At 34.8% G+C, this 14,137-nt stretch overlaps 1 pseudogene; it reads left to right on the top strand.

Moving 5' to 3' along the window:
- The first annotated feature begins 8,424 nt into the window (after positions 1-8,424).
- On the top strand, positions 8,425-10,346 carry LOC146886065 (uncharacterized; annotated as a pseudogene).
- The last annotated feature ends 3,791 nt before the right edge of the window (positions 10,347-14,137 follow it).

The following is a 14,137-nucleotide window of genomic DNA, read 5'->3' as shown; positions in this document are numbered from 1 at the left end:
TTTTGTTTTTTTTTTAATATTCTCTTTTGGAATGCATCCCCATTTAGGGGTCAGGTGGTTAATCATCACTGCTGTGTCAAGTTCTTCCCATTCCTTTTCAAGGGTTACAATGGCAGAACACGTTTCCTTTATAAGAAAATTCACGGGCGATTCTATACTACTAATATTAGGAAGGGTTCCTAATACTTGAAATTTATTTTCAGTGGCTGTCAAGATGTTAGGGATAACTCTTTTCATTTAGGGTAGAGGTATTGACCTTAGATGACGTTGTCGCTTCCTAGATGTGATGGCATGTCTTCCAAATTAATTACAATTTGTTATTGTTGGAGACTTGATTCACAAGATTTTGATGAAGATTGTTGCTCATTTGATGACAATTTCCTCTTCAAAAATCATAGTAATAAATTCGTGGAAACAATATGCTTAAGATAATTATAATAAAAATACAAAATAACCAATACTTTTAAATAATAAATTTGTGGAAACAAGTTTTCTTATCTCAATTAACTAATAGTAATAATAATTATTATTATGATTAATTAATAATAACTATTATTTTATTAATAATTACATTGATAATCTATACTTATATATAAATAGATTTTTTTTTTTGCACATTTATTTTTCATTACTTCAATAATGTGCATATATAAGAATGAGACTAAATCATGTCATACCTTTAGTCACTTAACCTTATCTTATATTACCCGACTTGAATCCTGACTTTATTACTAGCAGACCATTTTTATTCTTTCATAAATACTTATATACCTCATGAATACTACACTATAACTGCCTATGATCATTATATTTCCTTAATACGCTTGGGATTGAGCGTCCCTGCCTGCATACCTGTATATTGACTATCCCTGCTTTGGGTCAAGATACGCCTTCCCTTACCTGGACCAAGATATACCTGACCTCCATAGACTGAGATCCTCTCGACCTTCTTGCGTGCTAGTCGCCCAACTTCTCCATACACCAATGGGCCGAGATGTTCTCCTACCTTTATTTGGGTTGAGATCTTCCTAGCCGGCTTACGTGCCAGCGACCCAACTTCTTCATATGCCAATAGGCCGAGATATTCACATACCTCCACATACAAGGTTCATAATTTCCTTCTACACCATGGACTGAAAATATCCCAATTTCCTTATACATTAAGCATAATAGTTTCTTTTATATATATATATATATATATATATATATATATATATATATATCCTTTGTGTTTGCTTGATTAGATTATTAAAATTCATTTATTTCCACGGATGGATTCTAAGGTATTTTCGTGTTCCATGAGATGATTTAAGCAAATAAGCAAAGATGGGTTTGCGAGATAACTCCAAAATCCCATCTCTTTAATTTTGCGAAGGATTGGAAGGATAAATGGTACATTTAACATTAGGGGTGGCAATGTGGGCCGACCCGACCCATTTAGGCCCAGCCTACGTAAGGCCCGCACAGCGCAAGCTGGCCCGCGCCACCCCGCATACTTTATGCAGGCCGAAAACACTGGCCCGCCTCGCATACCACTTGGCTTGCAGGCCCGCGAGCCGGCTCGCCTTTTTTTAATTTTTTTTTAATTTTTATGATAAAACTTTCAATGTTTAAAAATTGGGAAACTTTAAGAAGTTCACAAAATTAAGTAAAGACTTTGGGGAATTAGATGATAAATTGATAATTCAACATTTTCATCATATTCATACTATGACATACACAATGTATTCTTTAAATTTTAGCACATTAAAAATTACATAATACTTGTCTTTTCCAGTTATACAAGAATTTGAAATGTTAATGCAAGAGTCCATAAAAGAAGGTATATGTGTTTTAATACATAAAACCAAATTTAATTTTTATATCAAAATTCACATTTTTTATTAAATATTTTTATATAATATATTAAAATTCACATCATTATAACTTTGATATAAAAATTAAATTTGGTTTTAATTTGGACATAGACCAAATTGGTTAATGTTAACAAAAATTGGGACCTAATTGAACAAAAATAACAAATATAGGGACCAAATTGAATTTAGAACATTGACTTTGACATGTGGCACGCTATTGGGTTGACACGTGGACATTTAAAAAAAAAGTTTAAAAAAAGTTTAAAAAAAATATAAAAAAAATCAAAAAAACCACGAAGTGGCACGTGGCACACTCTTGGGTTGACACATGTACATTAAAAAAATTAAAAAATTAAAAAAAAATTAAAAATAATAAAAATAAAAATAATAAAAATTCAAAAAATCCACGAAGTGACACGTGGCAGTCACTGTTCATGGTCATTAATTATTTAAACGGTGTTAGAAAAAAGGACCCAATTGAACAAAATTGACGAAAATTGGGACCTATTTGAACACAAAACCAAAATTAGGACTTCTTTGAAAAAACTTGACGAAAATTGGGACCAAAAAGGTATTTTAACCAAGAAGTAATTAATATACATAAGTGCAAGTTTTTTTTTAATTTTATGCGGGCCGCAGGCCAGCCCGCGCAGGCTGCGGGTCTATGCGGGCCTGCGGGCTCATTGTCGTAGTCTGCCCCGTGTTTTTTCCGCGGGTCTACAGGTGGGCCCGACGGACCAGGCCCTAATTGCCACCCCTATTTATCATTATATCCTGTTCAACCTACGTGTGTGTGCACCGTATGTGTGTGCTATCTGTCATGGTCCAGGTGAGTAATGGGTGTCATGGTGATGGTGTTGGTGAAGAAAACAAGTAGACATCTATATTGTTTCAACAACCAAGAAGTAAGCAACCATGGGAGAAGAATTAGTTCATGTACATATAAGAGAGGGTAGCATAGGTTAGCCAGACGATTCTATACATTTGGTTTGGAGTTAAATAATCGTGTGTTGTATGTGTGAGTCATGTTGTTATGTGATAATGGGGTCATGGTGGTTCATGGGTATGTGCTTTTTTTAATCCTTTCACTCATAAAAATAATCCTCACACAAACTAAACTTCATTGTCTATTTATTTATTTTATTAAATAACACTTTTTAAAATTTAATATTTGAACTCATCCAAAATTCATTTTATTTTATTTTTACCATAAAAAATAATTTAATAATTTTCAAATTTTATCTATAATGATTTTTTTTATTATTCTGACTTATTTTTTGTTGACCTACATCTCAAATCACCTTTAAATCATTACATTACATCACTAAAAAAAGTTAAAATAAATAATTAAACAATAATAAAAATATAAATTAAAAATAAATAAAAAAATGAGTTAAAATACCTTTATCCTTAAATTTATATCGATAAAATTCTGTCTCCGATCCATCAATTCAACCTAAAGACAAACTTTGGAATTCTTTAAGGAGTTCTCGCTTATGCCCTTATAAATAGCCAATAGTATGCCTAGTTCTGTGAGCAATTTTTTTCCCATCTAGCACACTTTATCCAAAATATAACCCAGATAGCATATTGTGCACAATATTTACATTGATAGTGTAACATCCCTAAGGAATATTATTTAAAATAAATAATAAAAGAAATAAATTATAATAAAAGTCGCATTAATAATACTCCTAACGCATGAAAATTGAAATTCATGAAAAACACGCGCCAAAACTTATAGCATAAATATTAAAGTGTTACAAGTTCCCAAAATTCGTGTTCATAAATAAAAGCATAGTAAAATACATGTGAGAAAAACCCTAGCTCTAATCCCCAAAGCTAGCCCTCACTCTGTCGCTTGGACATCCTCAGCACCACTTGTATCAACGTCTGCTCCCGTGTAACGAATCACACGATCATCGCCATACACAAATAGAAAGGGTGAGTTGAGAAAATAAATTAACAGATATAAAATACGCAAGATAAATCATATACCCATCTTATTCATTCTACACAGTTCTTGGCCAAGACCTTAACCCCAAGGCTTTATAGCATTCAAATCACACAATTGGTTAGCCTTGGACTCGGGAATATAATGCTCACACGAACCTGCCCGCTCGTGGTCCTGCCTCTACGAACCTCCCCGCTCGTGGTCCTGCCTCTACGAACCTCCCCGCTTGTAGTCCTGCTCTACGAACCTCCCCGCTCGTAGTCCTGCTCTACGGACCTGCCCACCCGTAGTCCAACACATGTGATCCACCAGCCTCGTACCTTCCCGCACGTGGCATCTCTCAAGCGGGAGCACGAAACAAACGAACCTACCTCGCTCGTATCCCCACGTGAGAGTAACTGGATATGAACCTCCCCGCTCATATCATCACATGTTAACCACCATCCATGAACCTACCCGCTCATGGCACAACATCTCCCTATCCAAGTGTAGCATCATTGCTCAAATAACACACCAAACAAACAAAGGACATCAGCATTTCCACCTGGCTCGGCCCATTCGCCGCCAAGCGAAATTGTTCCAGACCGCCTGGCGGTATCCACTCACCGCTAGGCGCCAGCGTCTTTCCAAAGCCACTGTTTTCTCCTCACCGCCTGGCGAAGCACACCGTGCCGCCAGGCGCCACTCAGTGCAGAGCTCTCTCACACTAAACCTATCGCCTGATGGTTATCAGTAGACTGCCAGGCGCCATACTAGAAGCATTCTGCAGCTGGTTTTGGCACTCAATTCAGTTGATTCTGTATTTAGGATGGTTGTAAGGGATATTACGCATTGGTTCTATCAAAACCTGTTGACTTTACAACCATCCCGCTATCACTTCAAAATTTCCTATCTCCCATTCTTGAGATGTTTCATCCTCAACATTTGATTCACTAAGACCTCTCCTCTAGCATAATAGCTCAATAAATCTTAAGAGATTAATCTCATCCATTGTATTCAGTTTACTCCACCTTAACAAGATAGTCATATCATCACATTCAAACATATAGACTTACTTTAGATAATTTGTTAGTTTCACTGCCACATACCCAAAGTACATCATTCGCTACCCAACCTGGTTATTTTCCCCTGTCATCATTTGCTTACAACAGGTTATCCATTACCACCAAAATTTCCAATACCTAATGGACCGCCTTGCATCTTAATTTTCTTCCCGCACCTTGGCATACCTACAATATCACTAATTCCCACTTCCTCCACTCTTACCACCCAATCATACTAGATTTGCCCCATTACGAATTCACCCTTCATCTTTCTCACCGCCACTGCTCTAGAGACCCCAAACAATTCCAAACCACACTCCCTATCGCCTGACGGCCACCAATACGCCGCTAGGCGGTACATCAGAACCTGGTACAACTCCCTAATTTCCATACTTGCAAAGACCATCAATTTTTCCAGAACTTGATCCAGCACCCAATTTAAAATTGAATGTAACACGTATATAACACTCCCCACATGGATTACTAGTATCATCAACAATTGTATTATACCCGACACAACAACCACTTCTAATCACATATTGACCTCTACTCACATCAAAATTCAGAATGACCTTTTGGTCTTAATCACAACCTTCCCTGCCCATATTCCAATTAATTCGCAAACATCTAAACAGTAAGATAATATCACTTTATGCAACCGCAGAACATCGAGAAACAATGGTGAGTTCATAATTTCACAAAATTCGCGGCAACACAAAGAAATAGTGATAATCGTCATGCATCGCCTGGCGGTTCGAGCTCGCCACCAGGCAGTTCATACCAGAAACCCAAAAATAGGAACAAAATTAACGTGCTACCTGGCGGCACATGCATGCCCGCCAGGCGGTTTCTGGGCAGAATCCAGAATTGTGCAGAAACAGCGCCAGAAAGAGGAAAATCCATGTACTTTTTACATAGCAGTATATTATTATACAATCATGAGATAAACATACAATAAACAACTCCCCTAACCTTTGATCCTCGATCTAAATTCAGATTGAACGTGACTTTAACCCAAAAACCACCCTTGTCCTTTGCTTGCACTCTCACAATGGCTTGCACTCCAACTCCTTGCTCTACACCGTGCCAATTGCCTCAGAAACCTCCGCCCAAACCCTCACACTTAACTCTCAGTCTCTTTCCTCTAATCTCTTTTCCTCCTCACACTTATTCTCTCCTAATTACCCTTTAGTGCCTTAAACGAATTTTAATAAAAAAAAGGTTAAAGCTATAATCACAAAGCAAGTGCACAACCAATTCAACCAAATCACAATTGTGATAATTCCTTAGATTTTAAGAATTTATCATCACACCACGCATTCAATATATAATTAAACAAAAATGAATATTTTAAATAACATTCAATTCAAGTGGCATACATAAGACTCAAACTCAAGTCCTTTCACACAATTGAAGTACTCTCAACCACTTGAACTAACACTTTTCCACGTCTTAGTTCCACACATTAAATGCTTTAAATGCTTCTATCACCCGCAATTATTAAATAATTATTTAATTAACTATTTAATTTTTCTCGGGTCTTACAGGTAGTACACTTTTATTTTATGTTCAGAATTCGGTTTCCCGGCAACCGAATTCTGAGCTCAATTTTGTATTTTTTTTCTTATACCAGTTTGAATTCGGTCCCCAGGGACCCGAATTTTGTACTGGTTTTTTTTTTTAAATAAATAAGAATTAAGAATTTTTATTTTTTTAATAAAATACTTTTAAGAGTTATTTTTTTTTTTGTGAAAAATGTTGTATTAGAGGTTAAAATTATTTTTTAGGAAAATAGATTTAATAGTGTGTTTTTAGTTATTTTAGGTATTATTTGAAATAATGAAAAAATAAATATTTTTTTGTCTTTTTGAATTTGTTGATTTTAAAATAGATTTTGTATTGTGTAGTAAGTTATTTTATGCGCAATTTGAAAATATAAAAGTCAATTTAATTTAATTTTTTTTACTTTGTTGATTAATTTTCTTTTTATAATAGTGATTTTGGAAAAAAAAATTATGAATTATAATAAAGGTAACTAAAGTAAAAATAATTAATATATAATGTTTAATGTGGTGTTGTATTATTTATTTTTTAATGTTTATTAAGTATTTTAAATTAAAAAATTTGGTTGAAGTACGAATTTATTTTTTATTTATATATTTAAATTTTGATTTGTTTATAAGAATTTTTTATTGATAAAATATTTATTTTTACACAAAAATAAATAATGTAAAATTTATTGTTAGAATTTATAGTAGATATTAAATTTAAGAAAAATGATATATTAACATCCATTTATTGAGAACTTTTCTCACAACCTAACATGACATTGTCACTTTCTATTTTTTTTTAATCTTTTTCAATTTTCACGTTGGTTCTCCTTGGAAGGAAGCGAGAAGAGAAAAAACCAAAGGTGCAAATGCAAATGGGAAGAGAAAAAGCAGAAAGTGTGAAAGGATGTGTGAAACCACTGTGCAGTATTTTTGCTTACCCATGACTACATAAGTGTTAACCTATGGTATACATTTTGAACATGTGTGAAAGGATGTACAAAACTTATTTCAATCTTCACTCTGTTCACTACTAGTGGGGAGTATATGTTGGTAAGTCAAGAAATAATTATTTTTTAATTTAATTAACAACATATGAATTCATTCCCTTGCTATGTGTCAACCCGTGACTTAAGGTGCAATGCTTTGCACATGAATTTTTTCTTTCTTCAATAACTTCAATAGTGGAACTTTCATGCCTTGAGTTCATATGATAAAGTTAAATCTTCATACTCATATTCCTTCAAGTGAGTCTAGTTTGCTCCTCTTTGTTGTTTGGAAAAGGAAAATAAAGGTTTCTATATTTCTTGTTCACTACCAGTGTACAATACTTTTGCTTACTCATGGCTATATAAGTGCTAACATGTGGTATACATTTTGAACATGTGTGAAATAATGTACAAAACCTATTTCAATCTTCACTCTCTTCATTACCAGTGGGGAGTATATGTTGGTGAGTCAAGTAATGAAATTTTCGTAATTTAATTAACAACAATGAATTTATCCCCCTCCTATGTGTCAACTCATGACTTAATAAATGCTAACCTAGGTGCAATGCTTTGCACAATAATTTTTCTTTATTCAAAAACTTCAATAGTGGCACTTTCATGCCTTAAGTTCATATGATAAGTTAAATCTCCATACTCATATTCCTTCAAGTGAGTCTAGTTTGCCCCTTTTTGCATTTTGAAAAAGGAAAATAAAGGTGTCTATATTTCTTGTTCACTACCAGTGTGCAATATTTTTGCTTACCCATGGCTACATAAGTGCTAACCATTGGTATTGATGCCAAAGTGTTCCATGTCGAAGCATTGACAAGTCTTGTCCAAATTGTAGGGTGAGAGTAAATTTTTGAATTAAACATCTTCCTTGGCACATTATGACAAGGGCAATATAATAAATCAGCCTTGGCACCTCCTAATAAAGTTGACAAGTGTTGTCATAATTAGAAGGTGAAGTGAGACCATTTATTTCAAATATGCCCACACCAGGAATTCCCAAACGCATATGACCACCACACAATGTTGAATGACCATATTGACCACGATGTTGGTACACTGACCCAAGGAATGAGGTTCCAAACAAAGGAACAACTTCTAGATGCTTTAAATAGGTACCACATAACAAACCATTGCACCTACAAAACGACACACTCAAACACCACAAGGTTGAGGGTGCAATGTGTACAACAGTTGTGTCCTTGGAAATGTTAGGCAATATTACGTACAAGAGACCAAGTGTGGAAAATTAGAAAAGTTGAAGGTGTGCACACATGTGCCACACAACTCATAACGCAAGACCACAGACACCTAGGCTGAAGAATAATTTCTCAACACGTAAGACAAATGGTGGAGTCAGACCCATCCACACCAATTGCAACAATAATTTCTTCCATCCAGACCTCTATGGGATATAACACAACCTACAGAAAGGCATGGTTGGTGAAACAACAAGCAATTGAAGATGTGTACGGAAACTGGGAACAATCATACAATCGATTGTCGTGCCTACTACAAGCCATGCAAACTTATTTGCCTGGGTTTGTATACAAGTTGAAAACCAGTCCAATTATAGATGGGGACGACGTCCTACAAAACCAACAACACTTTCGAAGGGTGTTCTGGACATTCAAACCATGCATTGATGGCTTCTCATTTTGCAAACCAATAGTCCAAGTCGATGGGACCTTCCTTTATGGAAGGTATAAAGGCACCCTTCTAGTAGCTTTTGCACAAGATGGGAGCAATAACATTTTCCCCATCGCATTTGCTATAGTAGAGGGTGAAACCACTGAAGCTTGGTTTTTTTTTTCCTTAAAAACCTAAGGACACACGTTACGCCTCAACAGAATTTATGCTTAATGCCAGGCCGCCTCAATTCAATCAGTGCAGCATTCAACAGACCTAGTAGTGGCTGGACTCAAGGGAACTGTGTGCAAGTGTTTTGTATTCGACACATTGCACAAAATTTTACAAAAAGATTCAAGAATACAACTATGAAAAGGACCTCATCAACATGGGTAAGTTATTACATGTAAATCTGTCTTTTTAATTTTTTTGGCTGTTAATTATTCACACCCAATATTAAATCATAAATTATTCTTAAAATTATATTTGCAGTGTACACATTGACGGAGCCACGATGTAACTACTACTACAACATCATTAGAGAAGACAACTCAGAAGCAACAGCTTGGGTTGACCAAATTCAAAGGGAACAATGGTGTCTTGCATATGATCAAGGAAGAAGGTGGGGTCACGTAACATTAAATCTGGCTGAAGCAATAAATTCTGTCTTGAAGAAGACAAGAAATTTGCCAATTTCATCCATAGTATTGGCCACGTACACCAGGTGCAACACATACTTTACCAAAAGAGGTAGACAAATAACTGCAATGCTTAGTGTTGATCATGTGTATTCTGAATATGCGACGAACTTCCTACAAGATGCGGACTCCAAGTCCAGCACGCACCACGTCGTTGAATTTGATAGAAATACCACAAGATTTAGAGTGGAGGAGATGGTCAATCCTAGAGAGGTTCTTCCGACAAGAAAATTTGTAGTCAGGTTAGATGAAAGGTGGTGCGATTGTGGAAAGTTTCAAAAACTACATCTACCATGTTCACAAGTTATTGCAGCTTGCAAGCATGCACATCACGACTTCAGCATGTACATAAGTCCACATTACAGGCTGGATGTCATCATCAAAGTATATGACAATTTATTTGGCGTGTTAAGACATGAAGAATATTGGCCACCATACCAAGGGCCACAGGTTTGGCCTCATCCTGTCACAAAAAGGACCAAGAGGGGTCGTCCTAAATCAAGTAGAATTAGGACTGAGATGGACATTAAGGAAGGAAGACAATCAAGAAAGTGTTCCTATTGTAGAACTGAAGGACACACAAGAAATCATTGTCCTAATAACCCTGCACTTTCATGATCTGCATCAAACGACTTAGTTTATGTTGTACTTTGAATTGTCTTCAATAAATATAAACTTCATTCAATTCAATGGCACATCTTTTCTTATTATCTTTTATTCTTACTTATTTTGCATAAACCAAAAACATATATGTTCCTGCAGAGAACAAATAAGATGAGTTAGGCACAAGTGTTACCTTACCCATATACTCCGCTATCTCCTCAATAGGCGTCTTCTTGGTTGGCATATGTCTGCTTGGACCCGGGAGGGGTTACCCGCAGAAGAGACTCTGAAGCTCAAGTCAGCAAAAGCTCTCAAAAAGTCAAATCAAGTGATTAAGGAAGTAATGAATGCGTACCTTTAATTCGTGGGGTCCATGCGTATTTATAGATCATTAATTATGTTTGGCCACGTCATGGGCTGGGCCCTTGATTGGGCCGTAGGTGGGCTTGGGCCTTAGCCCAGGCCCTTAGTTCGATTGTTGGAGACTGGTGACTTGTATTGGAATGTTATGTTTTTTACTAAGTTCTTGGTTGTTTGTATAGAGTGGTCGGCCTGAGCCCGTCACCCTTTAACGGCTTAGGCCGCTATGGTTGTTTTCGACTTATTAGATCAACATCGCTTCTTAGTGGTTTTGGTCTAGGTACTTTTAGCATACACATGATGCTTACTTATTATTCGGCATAGGCCGACCAGGTGTGATACACCTACTACTATTCGGCTTAGGTCGACTAAGTGCGGTACACCAGTCCTCCAGCCTTTGTCGACATAGCTATGTTGGTAACGGGTGATAAGTGTTTGGTGTCTTCCGTTTAGGCCGACTAGGTGCGGTACAATATAAAAAATTAATTTCATATACAATAATGAAATCGTTTTAAATTATTTTAATTATTTTCTTCATTTATAAATTAATTTGGACAAATTTACAATGTTTAAAATATAATTTTTTTAACAATTATCCAAAATTAAAAGAAGCCTATAATTCCAATTTTTGTTAACACATTAAAAAAAATTCATACTTCACAAATTATGAAACAAAATTTAAAATTAAATTGAAAATTTTATATTTTGAAATTACACATAAAATCACTTACTATACAATACAAATTCATTTTTTTTAATTTACAAATTCATAAACACAAAATATTATTCTTTATTTTACTATTTTTTCAAATAACACCTCAAATAACTAATAACACATTACTAGTTCTATTTTTTAATCTTTTTTTACTCTTATCTATTTTAAAAAAATTAATTATATCAATTTTAAAATCAACAAATTCAAAAACAAATAAAATTATTTTTTATTTCTAATAACTAATAACACATTAATAATTCTATTATTTAAAATAATTTATTTAATTATTTCTATTTTATTGATAACAAAAATAAAAATTAATTATATTTATTTTAAAAAAACTTTATCTTTCCATTATTTAAAAAAAACAAAAAAAAAAAAAACAGTACAGAATTTGGGTCCCTGGAGACCGAATTCAGACTGGTATAAGAAAAAAAAATACAAAATTAAACTCAGAATTCAGTTGTCCGAAAACCGAACTCTAAACATAAAATAAAAGTATGCTACCAATGTAAATATTGTGCACAATATGCTATCTGCGTTATATTTTGGATAAAGTGTGCTAGATGGGAAAAAAAATCTTCTGTGAGCCAATCTTGGCATTCTATATCATTGGGAAGAGCAATTCTAGTCATTCTACTTGATTGATCGGAAAAGCAAGCGGTGACCCATATTCACTTTAATCCAATCTCAAGTCCTTCAACTTCCCTCTTTCTCAAAATCTCCTATCACTCAAATAGTTCATATCGCTACAATTTCTCCCTATTTCTCAATGCTCCTCGACCATGTTCATTCGGAAGCTCCTATGAAAAATTTGACTCCGATGTTGTTGTTCGACAACACCAAGTATGTTTACAGTGCTTGATTTTAGTATGCATGACATAATGTATGTCTATAACTTTATGCTAGAATATTAGGTTTTGTACTATAATTTAAATAAATTGTTTTTTGTTAAGTTAAAGATACTCTTTTCATATCTTTATCTGCAGATATTTCTTTTAGATGTTCAGTGACATACCTTTATTGACACAGTGGTACCTTATTTGCATACAATCTTTGTATACGTAGATTTATATGCAAATGGACTTGAGTCGACCTTTAAGCCGAGACAACTCGACTGAACCTTTGATTCAAGCTAAAAGTGGTGTTTTTAAGAGTTAATTAAAATATTTTAGTGGGATCAAACTCACTTTGACTCTAACCCTAATCTACTTTGAGAGGGCTTTTGGAGCCCGGGATTGTTTTTTGGCTCCCTCATTTGTGGACCAATAAAAGGAGATTTATTCAAGGGTGAGTTCACTAGTGCAAAATAAACATATTAGAACAGAATATTAAATCGGTTGTAAGGGAACCGATCTAAAACAAAACGTGGTGGCAATTTTGTAAATAAAAGAAAGTATATTAGATCGGTTGTTTTTTTAACCGATCTAATATTTACATATTAGATCGGTTGCAAGGAGAATCGATCTAATATGTAACTATTAGATCGATTAAATAAACAATTGATCTAATATCACTACGTGAAAACCTTTTTTTTTCGTGTTCTTCCTACGCGCCTCCATTTCTCTTTTTCTCTCCCAAGCACTCTCATTCTCATTTTCACCACCATGGTCGCCGCTCGTCATTAGGGTTTTGGATACGAAGCTTTTCATTGCCATCGTCGCGTCCAACTACCGTTTTCATCTCTTCTTCTTCCACTGTTGAAGTTGCACTTGACCTCCTCTATTGGTCTGCCATCGTGCCATGTGTTGCAGCACTACTCCATCCCGCGCCTCGCACCTTTAGCCCAAGTATTAGATCTAGGTTCATTCCTTCCACAAAACCACAACCAAAAATTGTTCTATCTCTTTCACTCTCGATTTGAGTTTTCTTGTTTTTTTTTGTTTCTTTATCGTCAGATATGTAGAGTCTTCTTTCCAACGATGCCACTATTATTCTTTGCACATCTTTTCTTGAAGAATCTGAAGTGTATTTGAGATCCAAGATCAAAGGCATGGACGATGAAGATTTGGAAACGAACGTTGAAGAATACCATTGATGTTTTGAAAATGCTTTTTTGGGATATTAGATCGGTTGTTGCAGAATCGATCTAATATATCTCTGACATATTATGTCGGTGTATATTAGATCGGTTGTAGAACCGATCTAACATGTGCTTCAGAACTGATCTAATATACATATTTTGTACTAGTTAGAGTTGGCCATGGACCATGGGTTAAATTGAAAGCTTTAATCATACACTTAACAACATGATGTACTAACAATGTATCAATATTTTAGTTATTCAATTATTCATCACCTCTATCATAGGACATGACCCATATATAAGACAACAATGGACAAAGTATCTCATCCAAAAATTAGTATAACTTAGGTTATTAGATGATAATTGCCTATTTTTCTTTATGCGTTGAAATAATGAAACAACTAAAACAAATAAAAACAACCATGTTTTGTTTGCTCTTATGCAACGTCACGTGGATGTTTGATGTTAAGTTAACTTTTATTACTTGGTTGTTTTTAATTTACCCATGATGCGAATTTGATATCATTCTCTTCTGAAGCAGGAAAGAGATACTTGAAAGGCATCATTTCCACTTAAAGAACCTAGCAAAGATGGCACAACCATCTCTCTAGTTGCAGGCTGGTGGTACTTAGAGTTCGTAATGAATTGTTTTTGGTTCAACAGAAAGTAACATTAGGTATTGAAATACTACGTACTTCATTGATC

This window comes from Vigna unguiculata, chromosome 5 (genome assembly GCF_037176805.1).
Source record: "Vigna unguiculata cultivar grain cowpea cultivar isolate G323 ecotype 2 chromosome 5, ASM3717680v1, whole genome shotgun sequence".
NCBI lineage: Eukaryota > Viridiplantae > Streptophyta > Magnoliopsida > Fabales > Fabaceae > Vigna > Vigna unguiculata.
This window is presented reverse-complemented; position numbering and strand designations above follow the sequence as displayed.